The 20,316-nt window shown below is 39.2% G+C and overlaps 1 pseudogene; it reads left to right on the top strand.

The window, feature by feature from the left end:
- The first annotated feature begins 10,917 nt into the window (after nucleotides 1-10,917).
- On the top strand, nucleotides 10,918-11,845 carry LOC126080612 (olfactory receptor 1440-like; annotated as a pseudogene).
- Nucleotides 11,846-20,316: the final 8,471 nt, after the last annotated feature.

Raw genomic sequence — 20,316 nt, 5'->3', positions numbered from 1 at the left:
TTTAGCATTTTTGTCTTTAGGGCTAGGCCATGGGTGTGAAAGAAACTTACTACAAGCTAGAAGGATAACAATTCATGTTTGGCACAATGAAGTATTTGGAACAACTCTCACATCAGGGTAGAGAGGGGTATGTTAAATAAGACATAAAAAGGGCAGACCATGAAGGATAGAGAAATTTAACTTGAATTTATCTGACACCATAATCTGCTGCTGTCGAGTCGATTTTGACTCATAGTGACCCTATAGGACAGAGTAGAACTACCCCACAGGGTTTCCAAGGCTGTAAATCTTTAGAGAAGCACACTGCCACATAGTGCTTTCTTTGTTCCTGTCACCAGATGAAAACTTCACCCTCTCTTTGCCATTTGGGACACGCTGGCATCCTGCTTGGGGGTTGTGTGTGACTCGCCTATTTGCCAAATGTTTTATCCTTCAAAACGACTCAGTTTAATTTTAGCAGAGTGTAAGTCTGGTGCTTCACTACAACAGTACGGAACTCCCCATTTACAGGAAATACAGAGGAAAACATATTAAAGTACACTATGGGGTGGCAATCAGCAGACTCCAGGATTGGAGATTCTCCACAAAATGAACATGAGTTTCTAAGAGGAATAAAGAAAAAAAGAGAGATAAGAGAAAACATGAAAACAGTGAGAATTTAATTTAGTGTTCAAGGATGAAAACCTGAGTGATAAAATTACTTAAAAAAGTGAGGAAGTGGTTATCATGACAATAGGCTCCCTTATGTGGGAAGGAGGGGCTGTGATTGGTGGGGCAGGTGGAGGGCTTCTGGAGTGGATTGAAAAGTGTTGTCTTCTCACCTGGGTGCTGGCTACAAGGGTGTTCTCATAATAACTCATTAAGCTATATGTTTATTTGATGCTGTTTTCTGTGTCTGAATTATTTTTAATAATCAAGTTTAAAATTACAGACAAAAAGCAAGTAAAATATCAGATTATACTTATGTTAGAGTTAACATATGTAGTATAAATATAGTTACTGCTTGGGGCTATCACGAATATCTGAGTTTCATGTATATTATTAAAAATAAAATCAATACAAGGTAAATATCCCATAGTAAGGAAACCATTAGCTAAATGAAACTTTGAATAGTGTATTATTCAGCCACTGAAATAGTTCTGTAAAAACATGGACAGAAAAAAAATAGAGAAATTAAAACAATAATATTAGCGATAAAATTGCTAAGATGTATTGAGTTCCACCATGTACAAGGCTCTTGACAGGTATCCTCTTATTTAAAATTACCCCAAACTTATCAGGCAGTTATTCTATGATCACCCTCAAATTACTAATCAAGGAACTGAGGCATAGTGAGGTTAAATTATGTGACCAAGGTCACAGAGCGCCTAAGTAACAGAGTGTGATCCCAGGCAGGACCATACAGTCTGAGAACATAATCACGAAACCCACAATGAATGACAGTTTTGTAAAAACTTTTAAGAGTTGAATGACCATACAACCTACTTTATGCTTGTCCTCACATTATTAATAAAGTCCCTCCCCCTCATGTCTAGGGAGTCCCCGGATGGTACAGATGGTTAACACGCTCAGCTACTAACCTAGAGTTTGGAGTTTCAAGTCAACCTTGAGGTGCCTCAGAAGAAAAGCCTGGTGATTAACCTCCAAAAAATTAGCCATAAGTCACAATTCATGGAAATTTTTAATTTTTTTAGTTTACTCTTATTTTTTTTATAATTTTAAAATTATCTTCAAACTTTTATCAACTTATTAATTGCACTAAATGGTATATTCCTAATGGCTAAGAAGATAAAGCTAAAATAGACACAAATGTTGTATATAAATGTGCAGGACAGTGTCATTGTCAAATGCCTGACCCTGGGGTCAGTGTACCAGAGTGCTCCCAGCCCTGCCACTTACGTAAGTTCGGGACCATGGACAAGTGTCCTAACTTCCTGTGCCTCCTATTAAAATGAGGTTGTCGTGAGGATTTAACAGGTTAATACATGGATCTGAAGAAAGACTAGGACAGTAAGTGCTCAATATGGCTTATTATTATTGATGAAGACAGAAATGAAGATAAGAGTAGAAATTGACCGTACTGAGCCAGTTGTACTTCATCTGTTCACTTGTTCAAAGCTGTCAGCATGCAAACTCTTTTTATGATAAAATTAGGACCCATCGTGTCATAATGCCTGAGTTCCAATACAAGATCAACATTTATTTCACATTTTGGAGCCTCTTGTTTCTGATTAAATTCATCTGAAAGGTCTATTTAGGACTTTGGGATAAATACATATGTGGCAGTCTGCTTCTGCAAAGTCTTACAGCCTTAGAAATTTTATGGGGGCAGTTCTCTTCTACCCTATATAGTTGCTGTGAGTCAGAATTGACTGGACAGCAGTGAGTCTGGAGTCTTGAGATAGGACTTAAAATGGTATAACATACAAATGAACAAGCCCTCAGCCACACACCCACAAAATTGCTGAATTTAAGTAAATTCAGGATCCAAGGAGCTAAATGGTCCACATTGTATTACTTTTACAAACGGGTCAAGTTGTTCCTTGAAATTTTAAAACATGGATTTTTTTTCCTTCTTTTCTTTCTTCCTCTTTTTTGTTCCTTTTGTGTTTTCTCCCACTGAAGCTGTCAACTAATAGGTTCCTGTCAAACAGACTAGCAAATTGAAGTCAGCCAGACACAGGGTTGGAAGAACACAAAGGTTGATTCACAGTTTGCAAACTGGGAGACTGGCAGGGTCTCGTGACCTAAGGGTGCCAGCTCCCTGAACCAGGGCAGATTTGCTACTTTTATACGGAGTGCCATATATAAGCATGAACAGTGGGGGGAGAATCTTAAGTCTTGTGATGCCTGCACAGGCTGCACAATTTTAGTGAATGGATTTTGGTGCACGGTTCTAAAAAAATACTATGCACAACCCTAAAAAAAGGTGATGGCTCACGACTGCCACTCCAGGAAGGTCATACAGCTGCTAAATTCTAAGTCAGTGAGCCTGTGCCCCAGCCTCCCCCCAGGAGAAGAGAAGAAACCTGAGGATTCAACCAATCATGGTGCAGTGCTGTAAAAGTTGTAAGAAAAATGTAGCAAGAGTAGACTTTCCTGGAAAAGGACTATTATGGGATGGTTAATAACTGTTTCAAGGCTGCCTGCTTCCCCACTTCCTTCCTACCATTCCTCTCTCCTTTCTTCTCTCCCTCCATACTGATCAAGGAACTGAGGCATAGTGAGAATAAGTAATCTGACCAAGGTCACAGAGTTCCTTTTCCATTCTTTCCTTCCTTCCTTGCTTTCCTCCTTCCCTTCTTTATTACTAGCAAAGAGTAATAAAGAAAAAATAACAAGGTTAGAACGTGCTCTCCTTTGCTAATTTAAGGAGATTACACTGGGCAATAGTTCTATGAACACTTCAAACTGCAGGGACACCGTTTGCTTCTGAAAGGACCACAGTAAACCAATTTTACTGAAAGCAATATGCTCACATCCCAGGAGAAATGCTGTTCCCTCAGGGTTTCTGGATCTCATGGGATCCGGAGCTGGTTCAGCAGAAGCCATCAGGAAAAATAGTGATGCCCACAGAAACAGTTTGGATATTTTTTCCCATCCTAACTTAAGCTATTTTTGGTATTCAGAAACTCAAACACTACTTGTCATTCTAAGAAGACTTCTCTCCAAAATGGGATGGTGATGTTTCAAACAATGAAACAACCTCTTAAAATTTTCACTTAATCCCCTGAGTGTGATTATTTTCCAAAATTAAAGAAAACCCATTCGGATACTGTACAGGTAGAAGATCTAGAAATAAATTTAAGAGCCTGGGTGGCACAAGCAGTTTGTGATTGGTTGCTAACCCATAGTTTAGCACCACGGAAGAAAGCTCTGGTGAACTACTTCCATAAAGTTTGCAGCAGGGAAAGCCCTGTATGCAGTTGGACTCTGCAACACTTGGGGCTGCCATGAGCTGGCGGCCAACTCGACAGCAGCCAACAACGACAGAAATAAATGATGAAATTCTGATTTAGAAGTATTTATCTTACTCTTAGGTTCTGACAAAGGATATGGGTTCCTTCAACAAATGTGTGCCCTTTCCCCTAGAGTGTGTGAAACCATTGGCGGTGTCAAGAAAAATACGGGTGATGACTATGGTTTTGCTTAGGAATGGGTATAGCTATATTCGATCATTCTGTTGGCTTTCAAAACAATGTATCTTCCAGGAAAAAAAAAAAAACTCACTTCACTCATTCCTTATTTAGAGTTGTGCTTCTTAAAGTGTGTTCTCTGGACAAGAAGCACCACCTGGGAACCTGTGAGAAATACTGTTCTGACGTTGTTGTCATTTACAGATTAGCCTCCCTGCTTCCCTCTCGCAATTCTTTTGGTTTTGGATGGTCCTTGAGAGTTGATTTCCTACATTGGTATCTGCTGGTACAATCTTGCATCCTAGATTCAGCCTGTGGTCTGATGTTGTTTGTTCTCAGACCGAAGGACCCCCTTTAATAATTCTTGTAGGTTTGGGTTGGTTTTTACATATTCCTTAATTTCTGTGTATCCGGAAATGTCCTAGTATCACCATCATATTTGAATGTCAGTTTTGCAGGATATATTATTCTTGGTTGGCAATGCTTTTCTTTCAAGGTTTAATATATGTCATTCCATTGTCTTCCTGCCTGCATGATTTCTGCCACATAGTCAGAGCTTAGTGTTGCTGTTTCTCCTCTGTATGTGACTTTTTGTTTTTCTCGAGGTGCTCACAGGTTTTTTTCTTTGCCTTTGGTTGTGAGTGAGTGTGACTATAATATGCCTTGGTGTTTTTCTTTTGGGGTCTATCCTATATGGGGTTCTTTGGGCTTCTTGGATGGCCAGCTTTTCATTATTCATGATATTAGGCAAGTTTTCTGTCAGCAATTCTTCAATGATCCTCTCTGTGTTTTCCATTTTCTCTCCCTGTTCTGGAAATCTGATCATTCCACAATTTTTGTTTTTGATTTTATCCCACATAATTCTCAATGTTTCCTCATTTTTTTTCTGATTTTCCGTCAGAGTTGTATCCAAGTGCTAGTCTTCAGTTCACTGATTCTGCCTTCCATCACTTCAAACTTGGCCTCAACTCTTCCATGATATTTTCCCTTTCTGAAATCTACTTGTTTATGTTTTGGATTTCTAATTGCTGTTTTTGAGTGATTTCTAGTTGTGAACTTATTTTTGGCATTTTGTTCCTGTGTTCTTTTCTTGAAGTCTTTGATTTTTTTGTCTGTATTTTACATGAACTTGTCTACCTTTTCTACCAGTTTGTTTATTTCGTCCTTATTTTTCTCTGGTTTTTGCTTCAACTCTTGGATAGCTCTGAATATAAGAGATTTGAATTCCCTGTCAGGTAGTTCTAGTGCCTTTTCTTCTACTGGAGTGTCACTCGTGTGGTGTTTTATTTTGGATGCCTACCAGAAACACCCTGTCCTGTTTTCTTTATACATTTTGATATTGTCTGCTCTCTTTAGAACATTCAGCAGTTTTTTTCCTTCATTTCTTGATTGTAGATTTGTTTGTTTTGTCCTGATTTTTCATTTTATTTGGTTATGTCTGAACAGGCAGGCTGTGCATTTTCTGTTGTTTGCTCAACTGTTGCCGTGACACTTTTCACCTCCTTGTCCAATGGGCAGAGCCAGTCATTCAGCTATGGTACAGCAGCACAGGTCCAGCTGAATGGGAGGGGCTGGGCTGGATTGCTTGTGGCACGTACTAGGGCTGATAGGGCAGGCCAGGAAAAAGTGCAAGACACATTCTGGTATGCTGTGCCTGTGCTGCTTAGAGGTGTGATGTTCAGCAGGCAGTGCAGGTATTTAGGCAAGAGTGGGGAGGTTGTGGTGTATGGAGCTACTACGAGTTTGGAAAAGAGGAGAGAGAAACTGGAGCCAAAAACAGACAAATTAACAAAGGAAAAAAAGTGCAAAGGGAGCTTGATGTTGTAGTGGAGAGATGAGAAGCCGAGAAATGAAGAAAACCAAAAAAGAAAAAAAAACATAAAGGGAAAAAGAAAAAAAAAAACTAGATAAAAATTTTTAAAACAGAAAAAAACAAAAGACCCCAGGTGATCCACTAGTGAGGCCATGAAGACAAGGGAATTCTCCCAGGCTGTGCATCATAGCCTGGATAGAGGAGGTATAGATATCATACAGCACCAGGTATTTGGGAGACAGGGAAAGAAGGTAAGTCTAGACAGACCAGAACTGAGAAATGAAGGAAGACAGAAAGAGAAAAAGAGAGAAGAAAGAAGAGAAGGGAAGGGAAGGGAGATAAAAGAAATGCCCCCAGGGATCCCGCCCGCACAGCTGAGCAGATCAGCTGAGTGGCTCCCAAAACACAGTGCAGAATGGCTAGAAAGGGCTCCCAAGTGGTAAAAGAGAAAAACAGACAAACAAAACGGAACAGAACAAAGCAAAACAAACCAAACCAAGCAAAAATAAATAAATAAATAACCCCAGTGATCCCACCAGCGTGGTGTCTCAGACCCAGGAATTGTTTGCCCAGTTAAGCAGGACTTCACAGTCTTTCAAGAAGTAGCAAGATGGCACAAAGAGCCAGGTGTTTGAGAGAAAGGAGGGGGAGGTGGTGGGAGGCACAAAAGAAACCAAAACAGACTGAAAGAAGCAACACCAGCTCAGGTACCCTGGCTGGCAGGACGAATGCATGCGGCCCAGGGTGGAAGCAGTTGCCTCCCGCACAAGAGACTGTGGCTAGCAGGAAACAGAGAAGGGTGAAGGGGAGGAGAAGGATGGTTTGGGTTAGGAAAGGGCATATCGCTCATTACTGGGTGCTCCATCTCCTGCTGGGAACTTCGTGAAGCTGCTTTCCCATAGTCCCTGTCCACCGATTTATGATGTGTTTGGGGTGAATCCAAGTGGCACACATGCTGCACCTCCGAGCCGGCCCAGCCACCACAGCCAGCCAGGAAGCTCAGAGGGAGAACTGAAGGGAGAGGATGAGGGGTGGGAAACTGTGTATTGCTGGTTACCAGGTGCTCTGTCTCCTCCTGGGACCTCCATGGAGCCGCTTTCTCATGCTCTCTGTCCACTAATCCCTGACAGGAGTCCAAGATGGCTGATCTGTGCTGTGTGAGCTGATAAGGAACCTTCTCAGGAATCTCCTTGCTGTCTCTCTTCTGTCAGTTTCTTATTCCATTCGGTGTTTGGCTGAGTTCTTTATCTCTTCATTTGACAACTCAGGTTCCAGGAATGATATTAGTCTCTGTTTTACTTAGTATTTTGGGTCTTTGCTGAGGAGGGAAGCCGTGGTGCTTCTATCTATGGTGCCATGTTGGCTAGAAGTCGAAGTGGTATCTTTTTATTAAAATTTCTAGACGTTTTTGATTTTGGGGGACATTTATTCCATTGTGTAAGTTGATTTTGCTAACCTCTCATTACTTCTAATGATTTATCTGTGCAGTCTTTTGGATTTTTTTACATAGATCTTCAGATTATCGGGAATATTGAAATTTCTAAATTCACCTATGGATAAATCCAAAAGATTTGATAAATAATATTTTTCATTTTATTTAAGTTATATTTTCTAATTTCCCTAATAATTTCTTCTTTGACTCCTGAATATTTTAAAAATGTGTCATTAATTACCAATGAAGTGGTTTCTGTAATTACCAATTTGTTATTAATTTCTAACTTAATCACACTGTAGCGACTAAGTTAGTATCCTTGGAAATTTATCAGGTGTTTCTTTCTAGACAGACAATTTATCATCTATTTTGTCAAATGATTTGTATTTGCTTAAAACTGTTTATATTCTACAGGAGTTGGGAGAACAATGTTTGGTGTAGACCAAACTTTGTAACTGTATCATACCAATATCATATATGTTTACTTTATATTTTTTGCTTGATCTACCCATTGCTGATAAGGTGTGTTGAATTCTCTCATGAGATTGATGGCTTAGCCTACTTTTCTAAAGTTGTCAATTTTTGCTTTATGTATTTTGAGACTACATGTGCATACCAGTTAAGAATTTTCATAACTATTTAAAAAGAATACAAGAAAGTCAGTCATTGATTCTTTGAAATGATTTGCCCTAGAGTCTATTTATTTAATAGGCATTTCCTTATACCAGGTTTTGTTTGGTTAGTATTTGCCTATCATATATTTTTTCATACTTTTACTTTCAAATTTTCTGTGCTTTATGTGTTGAGAACACTTTATAGTGGAATTTTTATTTTTTATCTTAATTTATGACTTTTAACTGGAACATTTAGTCTGGTTGTATTTATTGTTATTACTGACATAACTGAGGGTATTTCTATGATGATATTTCATGTGTTTGGTTTTTCCTACCTTTTATATAATTGCTTTTCCCATCTCCTTTCTGATCTTCTTTTGGAATGACTGAATATTTTTCTCATCCTTGTGTTCCTTCTATTTCTTTGAAACTTATAAAATCTATTCATACTCTTTCAGGAGTTAATCCTGAGGTACTAAACCATATACTTAATTTATCAAAACCTTCAGTTAATGTATTTCCCCTCCTCCTGAAAGACACAGAACTTTTGCAACACTTTTATACAATCAAGTGCCCTCCGCAATTAATATGTTATTTTGTCTTGTTTAAAAACTCTATTTGTTTTCTTGTTCCTCACAAGACCGTATTATTTCTCCTTTATACAGTCAATATTTACTTATAAACATACTTATTGATTTATTTACTCTTCATTCTTTTTTGCATCTCAGAACTTCCACCTGGGATATTTCTGCTTCAGATACAGTCTTTAAAGTGTTTTTGATGAGGAAATACAGTTATAGTTAAAAAAAAAAAAAAAGCCCATTTTTTGCATATCTGATTATTACTCCCTTTTTAAAAATATGTTTTCAGAGTTTATGGAATAAAGTTGACAGCTAATCTTCTCTTATCATTTCAAAGATATCATTCTACTGTCTTTTAGCTTCCAATCTTGTTGTTAAGAAGTTACCATCAGTTTTAATTGTTGCTCCCTTGAAAATAATCTCTTTTTTCTTTCTGGATGCTTTTAGTATATTTTCTTTGTCTTTAATATTTTTTCTTTTGACTATGGTGTGTCTGAGTTTATTTTTACTTAGCCTGATTGGCACTGGGATGCCTTGAACCTATGTCAAGTCCATTGTTGCAGCCATTGTGTCAATCTGTTCCACTGAGGGTCTCCTTGACCCTTGCTGGACCTCCACTTCACTAAACATAATGCCCTCCTCCAGCATTGAATCTCTCCAGGTGACATTTCCAAAGCAAGCAACTCAGAATATTTTGTTGGGATCCATAAAATTTTCATTGGGTAATTTTTAGTAGTAGATCACCAGGCTTTTTTCCTAGTATGTCAAGAGTTGGACTTTCTCAATATCTTCCATGTCTCTTAAGTTTTTCTTTAGTTGTTCCATTTTTTTGAAATCCAACTACATTCTAGATTATTTGTTCAAGTATACCCTAAAGATCACAAATTCTGTCTAATCTGGTATAAAACCCATCAAGTGATGTTTTTCTATTACTTTTTATATTTCTAGAGTTGCTGATTGACTCTTTACAATTCCTTTTTGTACACATATTTAAGGCTCTTAATTTTTCAAATATATTAAACATACTCATGTTGTACTCTGTGTATGATGAATAATAGTGTAATCCTGCTGTGATGTTATGCTGCTGATTTATGATGCCTGCTCATTTTTACAATGGGCTGCTCATTTTTCTTGGATTTTATCTGTTCAAAATCTTTGAAACTTGAGATTAAGATATGTTTTCCCCGAATAGATTTGTGTGTGTATCTACAATATATAATCTACGGACAAACACCAATATGGAAAAAAAAAATTTTTTTGTACTAACCCAAATGTTAAGTATTTTTGGACCACATAGATGGTATAAAAGTGAACTACAAACATATGTGGGGACCAGTTTATGCTATATACTACGACAAATTGGGATGAGGTGGGATTATCTTCCTTCACAGATATTCCTCTTTGGGTGAAAGATGTTATAGAAACACATGTTCAAAAATTGTCAGAAATTTGCCATTAGTAGGAAAACAAGTTAATGTGTGACGGAAGGCCTGAGAATTCATTACAAAGTTTTGCATGAACAGAAGTGCTTCAAAATTATACCAGAAAGATATTCTCTAACTTCCCTTTCTAAAAGATGCCACTTCAAATAACACTGTACGCATAGCAGGCAGTGTATGTATATATATATACATATGTTTGTATATGTATATATATCAGAAGCCCTGGGTGTGCAGTGGTTAAAGTGATCAACAGCTAACTGAAAGTCTCAAGGGCAGTGGGTAGTATACACATAAGCATGTATGTATGTGTGTGTATATATATGTGTATGCATGTATATGTATATATGTATATGTGCCTATGTATGTATGTATATACATAAATTCTTTTAACCTCAACAACCTTAGGAGATATGTTCTATTATCCTCATCATATAGATTAAGTAATTTGGGCACAGAGGTATTAGATGACTTATTCAGAAGCATGTAGTTTACAGTAGAAGAACCACAATCTGAAAACAGTTGTGTGATATCTAAATCCATACTCGCAGGCACTCACATATATGCAGAGGTCAAATCCTATTAATAATATCTTTAAAATTCAGCAACATTTTAAAAAAGAGGCTTTACAAATGTTGTTACACTTTCTTTCTAAGAGTCTGATGGATTAATAATGAAAGGTATAATTATCCTCTTTTACATGTGACAAAATTGACACAGAGATTATTGTGGCTAATATAGGGGCAAAGTTAATCAGGGTTATTTCCTATAACATGCTGCAATATTTCTCTCTGTTCTGTGCTCGGTGTGAGCAGAAGGTGGTTTATTTCAGTAGAAATTGAAATAACAACTGACCTAGAGATTTATTCTCTTCTCTCCCTACAGATCCCAGGATCGTTAATGCAATGGCTGAGGGAAGAAATAGTACAATTACCAGGTTCATCCTCTTGGGATCCTGTGAATTTCCAAAGCTCACTATTGTCCTGTTTTCAATATTCCTAGGGATCTACCTCCTGACAGTGTCTTGGAATGTGGGCCTTATCACCCTCATCAGAATGGATTCCCATCTGCACACACCCATGTACCTTTTCCTCAGTAAACTCTCCTTTCTAGACATCTGCTGTTTCCACTATATCCCCCCGGATGCTCTCAGACTTCTTTAAGAAGCATAAATTCATCTCCTTTATGGGGTGCCCTATGCAGTACTACTTCTTCTCTAGCCTGGGTCTGACTGAGAGCTGTCTTCTGGCAGCCATGGCTTATGATTGATATGCTGCCATTTGTAACCCTCTGCTCTACACAGCCATCATGTCTGCAAATGGTAGCAGGATCTTGCATAACTGGATTCTTTGGCTCATTTACACAACTGTGTGCTTTACTTCAGCTGCATTTCTGTGGGCCAAACATCATCAACCATTTCTTCTGTGACCTGTCTCAACTGCTGATCCTGTCCTGCTCTGACACTTGTTTCTTTCAAGTCATGACCTCTGTGCTCACAGTGATCTTTGGACTGACCTCTGTGCTGGTTATCATGATATCCTATGGTTATGTTCTAACCACCATTATGAAGATCACTTCAGCTGAAGGCAGGTCCAAGGCTTTCAACACCTGTGCTTCTCATCTGACAGCAGTGACCCTTTTCTTCAACTCAGGTATCTCTGTTTACATGTATCCTAAATCTAGTAATTCCTTGAGCCAAAACAAGTTGGTATCAGTCTTATATACTGTTATAATACCATGTTAAATCCATTGATCTACAGCCTGAGGAATAAGGAAATAAAACATGCTTTAAGAAGATGGAAGAAGAGAATCCTCTCCTGGAGTTTCTGATTACAGAATTTATTTCAAATGTACAAACAGTGTAGGAGGAATGGCAACTAAAACATTGATCTCCAACTCTTCTAATTATGTGCAAAGTTACAGTGCTACACTCTTCTAATATAAACCCAGGACTGCCATTAAGCAGGAAAATGCATGGGAAGTATCTGGAAGTTGAATAACTCCACTAGGCGTTAGTTGTGACCTACTAAATCAGAGGACAAGCAATCCATGAGTATTTTGGTAGCTAGATGTGGTAATGTGACATTTCGCCACAAGTATCCTATCCCTATGAATAAGGAAGACCGCAGAATTGAAACCTTTGAATTACAGCAAAGAATATTAAATATACAATATACCATGAACTGCCAAAAGAACAAACAAGTCTGTCTTGGAAGTAATACATCCAGAATGCCCCTTAGAAGCAAAGATGATAAGACCATGTCTCAAATACTTTGGACATGTCGTCAGGAGGGACCAGTCCCTGGAGAAGGACATCATTGTTGGTAAAGTAGAGGGTTAGCAAAAAAGAGGAAGACCTCAATCTGATGGATTGACACAGTGCCTGCAACGAGGGGCTCAAGCATAACAGTGATCCCGAGCGTGGTGCAGGACCTCACAGTGTTTCATTCTGTTGCACATAGGGTTCCTATGATTAGATGGCACCTAACAATAAACAGCAACAACATGTAGTAAGGTACTACCTTAAGGATCAGAAATGCAAGTACTGATCAAGGTCCCAAGAGGCCAGCAAACCTCCTCATAGCGTCTCATTTTAGTTAGGGCAAGTAGTAGTATTGGTGCTGAGGGGTCTTAAAATAAAATTCCTAAATACTCAGGTATTCCTCATATTTAATTGATTTTTTCACTTCTGGGTATTGTGATTTAAATTTCTTGTTTATTGCTTCAGACTAAGCAAAAGAAACCACAGCAGATAAAAAATTTGTTAACTTCACACAGAAAGAAACTTGTTTTAATAGGAATGCTTAACGTGTCTGCCATATTTAAGATTTTGTTGAGCCAGGTGTTTAATCCGACAGCCCCAGACAATCTCTTCTCTCTTGTTCCTATAGAGTCTCCCTTGTTCCTTCTTCCCTTCATAAGGAAATACGAGAAAAGTAAGTCAGAAGATGGTACTCTACTCATGAGGTGATCTAGTCACTCATTTTGGCACCTCCAACAATGTCTTTGTGTTACTTTTTTTGTTTGTTCAGTAAAACAAGTCTGCATTGTTGTGTGCCACTGAGTCAATTTCTACTCATAGCAACCAAATATGACACAGTAAAATTGTCCCACAGGGTTTCCCAGGCTATAATCTTTATGGGAGCAGATCTCCGGGTCTTTTCTACCCTGGGACCTCTGGTGGGTCTTCTGGTGAGCAGCTGAGCACTTAATCAGTACACCTCCAGAGTCACCTAACTCTCCATTAGGCAGTTGTTTTTCAAACAATTAACAAAAGGGAAGTGCATAGTAAAATTAGCTATAAGGAGCTGAACTTCTGGATGCATAAGAATGTCATGATTTACCTGTTTCCCTCATGACTTTGTTTGGAATTGCTGTAAGGCACAGAGAAACACTAAAGAGCTGAGATTAAAAATGCCAACCAAGGAAAGCAAGCTGGAAAAGAAAGAACAGTTCTGTTGTTTATCTCCTGATAGGATTCTAATATCCATAATCTTAGGCCAGACATCAGAGATATTTTGAAGAGATTATTCCTGGTAAAAGGCACTGTGTGTATCTAATGCTTTGTATTCATAAAGTTAAATCCAAGCCACAATGTGTGTTCATGTGGTAAGAACTTAAAGTCTGTTGAACAACTGTCAGCACTGCAGTTGAGGAAATCTTGCTTCCAAAACTCCATACACCTGGATTAGACTCCAACCTGATGGAGCTGAGAGGTGAAAGGGAAAATTCCTTTGATAGCCCCAAGTTGCAATTATTGGATAGAAAGTTATTAAGAGAAGTAAGGTATGGGGTTGCAGGCCTAGATTTCAGCTAAGGTCCCAACTCAGAACTAACATCTTTTAGTGATCCCATTCAGACCTCACTCAGCTTCACCCTAAAGACAAAAGATGTCAGCTGTAAGTCTGCACTGGGGGTAGAGAAAGAGAAATGCGGGCGGGGGGCAGGGGAAGAGAGAGAATTCCTTAAGTGTCATTCATTTTGCTTGGTTAGACCCTTAGTGTTTTTATGGTTTGAGATTAAGATTTCTGAAGAGAAGTAGAGCTTGAAGTCAATGTCACAGCCAGAAGAAATGATTTATTATATAAAATTCAAAATATCCTTAATTTTGAAAAACAACATCCTCAGAGAACAGTGATATATCCGTTGCTTCATAGTTACCTATCTCCGCAGAGGATCAGCATCCTTCTATTCTGATCTTCACATTCTCCACAGGATATAGATGCACAGGATGTCTGTCCCTCTGTGAGAATGTCTCATGAATGACAGAGGTTCAGAGATTAATTAATTACCCATGACAAACTTCGGAAATCAAAGAAAGACTACTGGATCATACCATATATTTCTCTTTTTGTAACTTCCTGTACTTAACAGATTTGTCTCGGTTTATATTTTTAAATAAACAAGTGTGCTTTCTTTGATGTAGTATTCAAAAATTCCCTACACCTGTTATTTCTATCATACAATACTTTCTGAGTTTCTAGACCAGAACTTAGCATCATGATTGGGAATAGATGTGCTCTGGTATATGAAGTCATGAATCCTGTGTCCTAGGAAGTTATATTATTCCTTGCTGTGTTAGCAGAAGGAGGGTTTGGGTGGCTTCTAGGACTCTGGGCATAGGCTAAAGAGATCCTAACCTAAAACCGATTGATGACTGATTATGCTCTTCACCACTGTACATCTCGATTTAATGTTCTATAATTTGGAAATAATAGCTATATCTCCTTTTGCAGAGGTGCCCCTAATACATTCTTTTTGATGAGTGCAGGTAGAAAAATGGGGTTTATAACAGGTCTCTAACTTTTCTATACACTGGATTATACGAAGAAGGACACGGCATCAGGATCGGAGGAGCATTCATTAAGAACTTGCAGTAGGCAGATGACACAACTTTCCTTGCAGAAAGCAAAGAGGACTTGAAGTACTTACTGATGAAAATCAAACACCACAGCCTTCAGTATGGGTTACACCTCCACATAAGGAAAACAAAAATCCTCACAATTGGACCAAGAAGCCACATCATGATAATAGGAGAAAAGAGTGAAGTTGTCAAAGATTTCATTTTATTTGGTTCCACAGTCAACACCCATGGAAGCAGCAGTTGAGAAATCAAAAGATATGCATTGGACAAATCTGCTGCAAAAGACCTCTTTAAAGTGTTGAAAAGCAAAGATGTCTCCTTGAAGACTCAGGTGTGCCTGACCCAAGTTATGGTGTTTTTAGTCACCTCCTACACATGTGAAAACTGGATGATGAATGAGGAAGACTGAAGAAGAATTGAGCCTTTGAATTGTGGTGTTGGAGAAGAATATTGAATTTACCATGAACTGTCAAAAAAACAAATAAATCTGTCTTGGAAAAAGTACGACGAGAATACTCCTTAGAAGCAAGGATGGCGAGACTACGTCTCAAGTACTTTGGAAGTGTTATAAGGATGGATCAGTCCCTGGAGAAGTACATCATAATTGGTAGAGGGTCAGCTCAAAAGAGGAAGACCCTGAAGGAGATGGATTGACACAGTGGCTGCAACAATGAGCTCAAGCATAAGACTGATTGTGAGGATGGTACTGGACCAGGCAATGTTTCGTTCTATTGTACATAGGGTTATTATGAGTCAGGACCAACCTGATGTCACCTAACAACGCCATGCCTTGCATGTGAAAGCCCAGTTATGTTCTTGTGTTGGTGGTAGGAGTTCTAGAGAGGAAGAAGAAACATGCAAGTATTTTTATGGCACTCTGCTGGAGTCAAATTTGCTTCTTTCTGACTGGATAAAGCAAGTCAGAATACCAAACCGAGATTCTGTAAAAGGACATTAAGAAGGGCAAGGCTATATAAAAAAAAAAGGCTATAGGTAGGGAAAAATCAGGGCCATTGATACAATGAGTCTAATACAGTAATTGCTGCCTCCAAAATTCTCATAGAAATAACCAAAGGAGAATTTAAATATTACATATGTCCTGGTGGTGCAGAGGTTAAGAGCTATGGCTGCTAACCAAAAGGTCGGCACTTCAAATCCACCAGCCACTCCTTGGAATAGCTATGGGGCAGTTCTACTCTGTCCTATAGGGTCACTATGAGTCAGAATCGACTCAGCAGCAATGGGTTTGCTTTCGGTTTTTATGTAGGTGCCCTGGTGACTCAGTGGTTAACCACTCAACTGCTAACTGAAAGGTCGGTGTTTTGAACCCACCAGCCTTGAAGTGGGAGAAAGATGTAGTAGTCTGCTTTCATAAAGATTACAACCTTAGAAACCGTCTAGGGCAATTTTGCTGTGTCATCAAGTGTTGCTATGACTTCTAAATGACTGTACGGGGACGAGTTAGTTTTTGGTTTTTATGTTATACTTGCGAGTCCCTGGGAGGCATCAACAGTTGAACACTGGACTACTAACGGAAGAGCTGGTAGTTCAAACCCACTCAGAGGCGCCTTGGATGAAAGCCTTGTGATCTGCTTCTGAAAACACTATGGAGCAGTTCTCTGCAACATGTGGGGTCGCCATGAGGCTGAATCAACTCCATGGCAACTAACAAGAACAACAACGTACCTATACATCTTTGCTAAAATCCAGAGAAATATGCCTTTTCCAGGACAGAAACTCAGAGGGATTTCTGCAAGATAGAGTGTATGTCAAAAGGAGATTTGGGAGTAAGAGCTGACAACCAATAAACTATTTAATGGCAAAGAAACCGTCCTGTGGAGTAACAGGTAAAAGCATGGAGTAGTGAGGACACAGGTAAGAGTGAACACTGGTCAGGTGGTGTGGTGCCTATAGATGCAAGTCCACTCATCACGGGGAGGAAGCTCCTGAAGTTGGCACACTAAGTGGCTTACCGTGGTGTTCACTCTCAGGGCTGCTGCAATTGACTCCCCAGGTTGTTGGTTATCCCACTTGGAGAAGGAGGTGATATCTTAGATAATTTTAGGCTGCTTGGATTTTTGGCAAGCTGACTACGGCAAGATTTAAAGCTTATGGGCTTTAGGTCCTTACAGCCTCTGCTTAGTGTGGTACCTTGGGCACATAGTCTCCAAAGAAAACCTTCGTGACCACTCTGCGCATCCCAGCAGCACTTCTCCTTGGAGAATAATGTCCAAAGTTCCCACAGAGCCTTAGGAAATGAGTAAGTGTGGAGACAGAATCTTGAACTGCCTTAAAACCAAACCCAGAGCCGCTGAGTCAGTTCTGACTCATGGTAACTCCTGTGGTACAGGATAGAATTGCTTCATAGAGTTTTCTTGGCTATGATGTTTATGGAAGCAGATTACCAGGCCTTTCTTCCATGGCACTGCTGCATGGGCTCAAACCTGCCATCCTTTAGGTGAGAGAATGAGCACAGATGTTTGCACCAACCAGGAACCTTTCGAGTCCCTTGTTGTTTGTTGCTATCATGTCGAACCTGAATCATGGTGACCCCCATGTGTGTAGAGTAGACCTTCTCCATAGCATATTCAAGGTGGTGACTTTTGGAAGCAGATTGCCGGGCCTGTCTTAGAAGGTGTCTTTGAGTGTGTTAGAACCTCCAACCTTTGGCTACTAGCTGAGTGTACAGGTGTCGTCTATTTGTTCTTATTGTTAGATGGCATTGAGTCGATTCCTAATCATAGTGACCCTATGTACCACAGAATCAAACACTGCCCGGTCCTGCACCGTCTTATAATCGTCGTTACACTTGAGCCCATTGTTGCAGCCACTGTGTCAGTCCAACTTGTTGAGCATCTTCCTCTATTCCACTGAACATGTACTTCACCAAGCATGATGTCCTTTTCCAGGGACTGATCCCTCCTGACAATATGTACAAAGTATGTAGGATGCAGCCTGGCATCCTTGCTCCTAAGGAGCATCCTGGAGGTACTTCTTCCTAGACAGATTTGTTCATTCTTTCGTTCCTCATGGTGTCTTCAATATTCTTCACCAAGACCACAATTCAAAGGCATCAATTCATCTTTGATCTTCCTTATTCAATGTCCAGCTTTCACGTGCCTATGAGGAGATTGAAAATACCATGGCTCAGGTCCAGTGCATTTTAGTCTTCAAGGTGACATCTTTGCTTTTCAACTCTTTAAAGAGGTCTTTTGCAGAAGATTTGCCCAATACATATCTTTTGATTTCTCGACGACTGATTCCAGAGGTGTTGATTGTGGACCAAGGAAAATGAAATCTTTGACAACTTCAGTCTTTTCTCCGATTATCATGATGTGGCTTATTGGTCCAGTTATGAGGATTTTTGTTTTCTTTATGTTGAGATGGAATCCATATTGAAGGATGTAGTCTTTGATCTTTATCAGTAAGTGTTTCAAGTCCCCTTCACTTTCAGCAAGAAAGCTTGTGTCATCTGCATAACACAGGTTGTTTATGAGTCTTCCTCCAAAGCTGATCCTGAGTTCTTCTTCATATAGTCCAGCTTCTCAGATTATTTCTTCAGTATATGGATTAAAGAGGCATGGTGAAAGGATACAAACCTGACACACACCTTTCCTGACTTAAACTACTCAGTGTTCCTAGGTTCTGTCCAAACAACTGCCTCTTCATCTATATACAGTTCCTCATGAGCACAACTAAGTGTTCTGGAATTCCTATTCTTCTCAATGTTATCCATAATTTGTTATGATCCACACAGTCAAATGCTTTTGCATAGTCAATAAAACACTGATAAATATCCTTCTGTTATTCACTGCTTTCAGCCAGGATCCACCTGACATCAGCAATGATATCCCTGGCTCCACCTCGTATTCTGAATTCAGCCTGAACTTACATCAGTTTCCTGTCTATATACTCCTGCAGCTGCTTTTGAATGATCTTCAGCAAAATTTTGCTTGCCAGTGATATTAATGATACTGTTTGGTAATTTCTGCATTCAGTTGGATCTCCTTTCTAGGTAATAAGCATAAATATAGATCTCTTCCTGTAGGTTGGCCAGGTAGCTGTCTCCAAAATATCTTGGCACAGAGAGTGAGCACTTTTTATCAGCTTCTGCAGTCCGATATTGATCAAACATGCAATCAGGAGGCATTGATAATTACTGATGACTGAATTCGACAGTTGGAAATAGAGAAGAAGGATCAGTAATGGGAAATATGGCCTTGGTGATAGAAACAATGCTGGAGATCAAATAATATAATTTTGCAAGATCAATGACTTCTTCAGTGCAAATACCTTTTTTCACCGACATAAACAGCAACTATACACATGGACCTCTAACTAGATGAAATATACAGGAATCAAATCAAATATGTCTGTGGAAAGAGACAATGGAAAAGCTCGATATCATCAGTCAGAGCAAGCCCAGCGGCCAACTGCGGAGCAGGCCATCAATTGCTCATATGCAAGTTCGAGTTGAAACTGAAGAAAATCAGAGCAAGTCCATGAGAGCCAAAGTACGACCTTGAGTATATCCCACCTAAATCTAGAGACCATGTCAAGAATAGATTTTAGGCGTTGGACACTAATGACGGAAGACCAGACAAGTTGTGGAATGGCATCAAGGACATCACACATAAAGAAAGCAAGAGGTCATTGCAAAGACAGGAAAGAAAGAAAGCACCAAGATGGATGTCAGAGAAAACTGAAACTTGCTCTCAAATGTTGAGCCACTAAAGCAAAAGGAAGAAATGATGAAGTAAAAGAAATGAATAGAAGATATCAACATGTGGCTTGAAATGAGAAAGTAAAGTATTATAATGACATGTGCGAAGAGCTCTAGATAAAAACCAAAAGGAAAGAACATGCCTGGCATTTCTGAATCTGAAAGAACTGAAGAAAAAATTGAACCCTCAAGTTACAACAGTGAAGGATTCTATGTGGAAAATATTAAATGACGCAGGAAGCATCAAAAGAAGGTGGAAGGAATACACAGATTCATTACACCATAAAGAATTAGTTGATGTTCAACCATTTCAAGAGGCAGCATATGATCAGGATCTGATAATAATGAAGGAAGAAGTCCAAGCAGCACTGAAGGCATTGGCAAAAAACAAGGTTATTTTACCCAGCACCACAGAAATGAGCTTACTATGAAAGTATTCAATCGTTGAACTGGCTTGGTATTCATTCACACTTTCACTTACCCTAACAATATTTAATGGGTGCCTACTAGTATGCCAAGTGCCAAGAGAGAAAGAATAACACACACACCCTTCTTAAGAATCTCACAGTTTAGTAGGACACATGATGCAAAAATAAGTAATTTCAATGCTAAGTGATACAATGTAAAAATAAAAGAATATTCAGTAGATGGTGCCCAGCTACAACCGATGACCGCACTGACAGGGATCACAACAGAGAACCCCTGAGGGAGCAG

The sequence above is a fragment of the Elephas maximus genome, chromosome 7 (assembly GCF_024166365.1).
Source record: "Elephas maximus indicus isolate mEleMax1 chromosome 7, mEleMax1 primary haplotype, whole genome shotgun sequence".
Taxonomy (NCBI): Eukaryota; Metazoa; Chordata; class Mammalia; order Proboscidea; family Elephantidae; genus Elephas; species Elephas maximus.
This window is presented reverse-complemented; position numbering and strand designations above follow the sequence as displayed.